The sequence below is a fragment of the Aphelocoma coerulescens genome, chromosome 22 (assembly GCF_041296385.1).
Source record: "Aphelocoma coerulescens isolate FSJ_1873_10779 chromosome 22, UR_Acoe_1.0, whole genome shotgun sequence".
Taxonomy (NCBI): domain Eukaryota; kingdom Metazoa; phylum Chordata; class Aves; order Passeriformes; family Corvidae; genus Aphelocoma; species Aphelocoma coerulescens.
Window position 1 is genome coordinate 1,433,109 of NC_091035.1, and position 6,418 is coordinate 1,439,526.

A 6,418-nucleotide genomic window follows, 5' to 3' on the forward strand; every position below is an offset into this window, starting at 1 on the left:
TTGGGGTCGGAATTGCCAGAATTGGGGTCGGAATTCCCAAGATTTAGGTCAGAATTCCCAAGTTTTGGGTCAGAATTCCCAGGATTTGGGTTGGGATTTTTGGAATTGGGACTGGGATTCCCAGATTTGGGGCCTGAAATTGTGGGATTGGGGTCGGAATTCCCAAGATTTGGGTCAGAATTCCCAATATTCGGGTCAGAATTCCCAGGATTCGGGTCAGAATTCCCAAGATTTGCGTTGGAATTCCCAGGATTGGGGTCGAAATTCCCAAGATTTGGGTCGGAATTCCCAAGATTTGGCTCGGAGTTCCCAGGATCTGGGCTGGAATTCCCAGGATTTGGGCTGTAATTCCCAAGATTTGGGTCAGAATTCCCAGGATTGGGGTCGGAATTCCCAAGATTTGGGCCAAAATTCCCAGAATTGGGGCCAGAAATTGTGGGATTGGAGTCGGAATTCCCAGGATTTGGGTCAGAATTCCCAGGATTGGGGTCGGAATTCCCAGGATTTGGGTGTTCAGATGGGAAAAAAAGGCGACTTTGGGGCGGTTTTTTGGGATTTTGGGGCTCCGTCACCCTCGGGAATTCGGGAAAAGCAGGAATTCCCAAATCCCTGCCATCCCAATTAGCTCCTCATTAACGCCCCTCCCCCCTTAACGAGCGCTCGGAATTCCCGGTTTTACCGAATCCATCCCGGATTTTTCTCCCTTCCCGGAATTCCCGGCCCAATTAACGCCGGCGATTAATGAGGAAAAGATTTGGAATTCGGGGAGAATTCCCAGTGGGATTCCCCACCCCCACTCCCCCCATAAAGGGAATTTTGGGATCCCCCCACCCCCATCCCGATGGAATTTTGGGCGATTTTCCCAAGATTTTGGGCCGTTTTCCTGCTGGGGTGAGGACGAACCCCTCCCCCACCCCCCCAAAATTCCCCAAATCCCCCCCAAAATCCCGGGAATTTCGCGGGGGGGGGAGGGGAGGGGGTCACACCTTTATTGCACAACCACAGCGGGGGGGGGGGGGGTCCCCTAATCCCGGAATTCCACCCCAAAATTCCTTGGGGGAAGGAGGGAGGAGGATTTTGAGGGTCTGGGAGGGGATTTTTGGGATGTGGGGGTGGATTTTTGGGATCTAGGGGGGATTTTGGGGGGATTTTTGGGGTCTAGGAGGGGATTTTTGGGATGTGGGGGCGGATTTTTGGGATTTGGGGGAGGATTTTTGGGGTCGGGGGGGATTTGTGGGATCTGGGGGGGATTTTTGGGGATTTGGGGGATTTTTGGGATCTGGAGGGGGATTTTTGGGGATTTGGGGGATTTTTGGGATCTGGAGGGGGATTTTTGGGTATTTGGGGGACTTTTGGGATCTGGGGGGGATTTTTGGGGATTTGGGGGACTTTTGGGATCTGGGGGGGATTTTTGGGGATTTGGGGGACTTTTGGGATCTGGGGGAGATTTTTGGGGATTTGGGGGTTTTTTGGGATCTGGAAGGGGGGGGTTGGGTTGGAAATTCCCTGAGTTGTTCCCAAATCCCGAGGAGGGGGGGGAGGGGGAGGGAATCGGGACCCCTCCCGGCCCCCCAAAAAAGAGCCTCGTACCGAGGGGGGGGAGGGGACATTGGGGGCTCCCCCCGGGGGTGTCGGGGACGATCCGGGGGTCCCGGGGGTGTCACAGCCGCTCCCGGTGCCGCTCGGGGACAATCCCGGGGTGTCGGGGACAATCCCGGGGTGTCGGGGACAATCCCGGGGTGTCGGGGACGATCCCGGTGGCTCTTGAGGACAATCCCGGGGGTGTCACAGCTGCTCCCGGTGGCTCTCCGGGACAATCCCAGGGTGTCGGGGACAATCCCGGGGTGTCGGGGACAATCCCGGGGTGTCGGGGACAATCCCGGTGGCTCTTGGGGACAATCCCGGGGGTGTCACAGCTGCTCCCGGTGCCGCCTGGGGACAATCCCGGGCTCCCGGGGGTGTCGGGGACTGTCCCGGTGCCGCTTGAAGACAATCCCGGGGTGCCGGGGACAGTCCCGGGGGTGTCGGGGACAATCCCGGTGGCTCTTGGGGACAATCCCGGGGTGTCACAGCGGCTCCCGGGGGTGTCGGGGATGATCCGGGGGTGTCACAGCGGCTCCCGGTGGTGTCGGGGACAATCCCGGGGTGTCGGGGACGATCCCGGTGGCTCTTGGGGACAATCCCGGGGGTGTCACAGCTGCTCCCGGTGGCTCTCCGGGACAATCCCGCGGTGTCTGGGACGATCCCGGGGTGTCAGGGACAATCCCGGGGTGTCGGGGACGATCCCGGTGGCTCTTGAGGACAATCCCGGGGGTGTCACAGCTGCTCCCGGTGGCTCTCCGGGACAATCCCGCGGTGTCGGGGACGATCCCGGGGTGTCGGGGACGATCCGGGGGTGTCACAGCCGCTCCCGGGGGTATCGGGGACAATCCCGGGGTGTCGGGGACAGTCCCAGGGGTGTCACAGCGGCTCCCGGTGCCGCCTGGGGACAATCCCGGGCTCCCGGGGGTGTCGGGGACTGTCCCGGTGCTGCTTGAAGACAATCCCGGGGTGCCGGGGACAGTCCCGGGGGTGTCGGGGACAATCCCGGTGGCTCTTGGGGACAATCCCGGGGTGTCACAGCGGCTCCCGGGGGTGTCGGGGATGATCCGGGGGTGTCACAGCGGCTCCCGGTGGCTCTCTGGGACAATCCCGCGGTGTCGGGGACAATCCCGGGGTGTCGGGGACGATCCCGGTGGCTCTTGGGGACAATCCCGGGGGTGTCACAGCTGCTCCCGGTGGCTCTCCGGGACAATCCCGGGGTGTCGGGGACAATCCCGGGTGTGTCACAGCGGCTGCCCGGGGGTGTCGGGGACAATCCGGGGGTGTCGGGGACAATCCGGGGGTGCCGGGGGTGTCACTTGGGGACGATCCTGCGGCTGGCCCTGCGCTCCGAGATGTGGCGGCGGACGCGGCCCGCGGGGCGCGGGGGGGGGCTCGGGGGCGAGCGAGGGGCTCGAGTGGGCTTTGGTGAGCGGCGCGGGGCCACGGGGACACTCCGGGCCAGCCCCGAGCTCCTCCAGGTCGCCGCGCAGCCACGAGCCCAAGGCCTGCACGTAGGTGTGGGAGCGCCGCCGCTGCGGGGACAGCGCGGGGTCACCGGGCGGGGACAGCGGTGGCACCTCCGGGCCGGGGCACCCCCCGGTGTCACCGTGGGACCCCCCGGGACACCGGGGCACCCTCTGTGTCACCCCCCGGGACACCGGGACACCCCTCAGGACACCGGGGCACCCTCTGTGTCACCCCCCGGGACACCGGGACACCCCTCAGGACACCGGGGCACCCTCTGTGTCACCCCCCGGGACACCGGGGCACCCCTCAGGACACCGGGGCACCCCCCGGGACACCGGGGCACCCTCTGTGTCACCCCCCGGGACACCGGGGCACCCCCTGGGACACCCCTCAGGACACCGGGGCACCCTCTGTGTCACCCCCCAGGGTCACCCTGTGTCACCCCCCCCCCCCCGTGTCCCTGTGTCCCCCCCATCCCAGTGTCCCCCTGTCCCCCGTGTCCCTCTGTCCCGCCCCCGTCCCCCTGTCCCTCTGTCCCTCTGTTCCCCCCTGTCCCCTTTGTCCCCCCCTGTCCCCCCCGTGTCCCCCCCGTCCTTCTGTTCCCCCCTGTCCCCCCGTGTCCCCTCTGTCCCCGTGTCCCCCCCGTCCCTCTGTCCCCCCGTGTCCCCTCTGTCCCTCTGTCCCCCCGTGTCCCCCCGTGTCCCTCTGTCCCCCCCGTCCCTCTGTCCCCCCCTGTCCCCGTGTCCCTCTGTCCCCCCGTGTCCCCCCGTGTCCCTCTGTCCCCCTCTGTCCCCGTGTCCCCCCTGTCCCTCTGTCCCCCCTGTATCCCTCTGTCCCCCCGTGTCCCCCCCATCCCTCTGTGCCCCCCCGTCCCTCTGTCCCCGTGTCCCTCTGTCCCCCCGTGTCCCTCTGTCCCCCCGTGTCCCCCCCTGTCCCTCTGTCCCCCCCTGTCCCCGTGTCCCCCCCTGTCCCTCTGTCCCCCCGTGTCCCCCCCTGTCCCTCTGTCCCCCCCTGTCCCCGTGTCCCCTCTGTCCCTCTGTCCCCCCGTGTCCCCCCGTGTCCCTCTGTCCCCCCGTGTCCCCTCTGTCCCCCCGTGTCCCCCCCTGTCCCTCTGTCCCCCCGTGTCCCTCTGTCCCTCTGTCCCCCTCTGTCCCCGTGTCCCCCCCGTCACCTCCTCCTGCAGGAACTCCCCCTGGGCCCGGTGCTCCTCCAGGTCCCGTCCCCGTCCCTCGGGCAGGAGCCGCTGGTGCTCCAGGAGCTGGCACGTGGCGGTGCCCAGCCAGCGCTGCAGGCGGCACAGCTGCTCCTCCTGGGGACACCGGGGACATCAGGGTGGCACAGGGTGACACGGGGTGACACAGGGGTGACACAGGGTGGCACAGGGTGACACAGGGTCACAGTGCCCAGCCAGCGCTGCAGGTGGCACAGCTGCTCCTCCTGGGGACACCGGGGACATCAGGGTGGCACAGGGTGGCACAGGGTGACACAGGGGTGACACAGGGTGACACAGGGACATGAGGTGACACAGGGTGACACAGGGTGACACGGGGTGACACAGGGACATGGGTGACACAGGGTGACACAGGGTGGCACAGGGACATGGGGTGGCACAGGGTGACACAGGGTCACAGTGCCCAGCCAGCGCTGCAGGTGGCACAGCTGCTCCTCCTGGGGACACGGGGTGACACAGGGTGACATCAGGGTGGCACAGGGACATCAGGGTGACACGGGGTGACACAGGGTGACACAGGGTGGCACAGGGTGACACAGGGTGACATGAGGTGACACAGGGTGACACAGGGTGGCACAGGGTGACACAGGGTGACATGAGGTGACACAGGGTGACACAGGGTCACAGTGCCCAGCCAGCGCTGCAGGTGGCACAGCTGCTCCTCCTGGGGACACCGGGGACATCAGGGTGGCACAGGGTGACACAGGGTGACATGAGGTGACACGGGGTGACACAGGGTGACACAGGGGTGACACAGGGTGACACGGGGTGACACAGGGTGGCACAGGGTGACACAGGGTCACAGTGCCCAGCCAGCGCTGCAGGCGGCACAGCTGCTCCTCCTGGGGACATCGGGGTGACACAGGGACACGGGGTGACACAGGGTGGCACAGGGTGGCACAGGGACATCAGGGTGACACAGGGTGACATCAGGGACATGGGTGACACAGGGACACGGGGTGACACAGGGTGACACGGGGTGACACAGGGTGGCACAGGGTGGCACAGGGACATGGGGTGACACAGGGTGACACAGGGTGGCACAGGGTGACACGGGGTGACACAGGGTCATCAGGGTGACACAGACACGGGGTGACACAGGGTGACACAGGGACATTGGGTGACACCGGGGTGACCCAGCTCCAATTTGGAAGTTTTGGGGTGTTTGGGGTCACTCGGGGCTATTTGGGATATTTGGGATATTTGGGCTTTTCTGGGATTTCGGTTGTTTGGGCTGTTTCGGGCTGTTTTGGGGTATTTTGGGGTGGTTTTGGGGTATTTTTGGGGTATTTTTGGGTATATTTGGGATATTTTTGGGGTCTCACCGGGGGGCTCCGGCTCGGCGCCGAGGGCAGGATGGGCCTGGGCTGGTTTGGGGTATTTTTGGGGTATTTTTGGGGTGTTTTTGGGGTGTTTTTGGGGTCTCACCGGGGGGCTCCGGCTCGGCGCCGAGGGCAGGATGGGCCTGGGCTGGTTTGGGGTATTTTTGGGGTGTTTTTGGGGTGTTTTTGGGGTCTCACCGGGGGGCTCCGGCTCGGCGCCGAGGGCAGGATGGGTCTGACGAAGCGGCGCCGGGAGGAGCCGACGGCCGCCGGGAACGGGGGCGACGAGAAGAGCGCGGCCGCCAGGTTGATCCCGGCCACCCACGAGCGCAGCTCGGCCGCCGAGCTGTGACGTCACCGGTGACGTCATCGCCGACGTCATCGCGGCGGTGGGGTGATGTCATAACCCCCCCCTCCCACACACACACGGAGTTACCCCAAATATCCCCAAATTTGCCCCCCCAAAACCTCCTCAGGGACCCCAAATCCCCAAAATCCCAAATCCACCCCCAAACCACCCCAAATCCACAAAACCCCAAAGCCCCAAATCCGCCCCAAAGATCCCAAATTCTCCTCAGAGACCCCAAATCCCCCAAAACCCCAAAACCCCCAAAAAACCCCCAAAACCCCAAACCAGCCCCAAAGATCCCAAATTCTCCTCAGAGACCCCAAAAACCCCAAAAAGCCCCAAAAACCCCAAAACCCCAAATCCACCCCCAAACCACCCCAAATCCACAAAACCCCAAACCCCAAATCCACCCCAAAGATCCCAAATCCCCCCCAGTGACCCCAAAACCCCAAAAACCCCAAATCC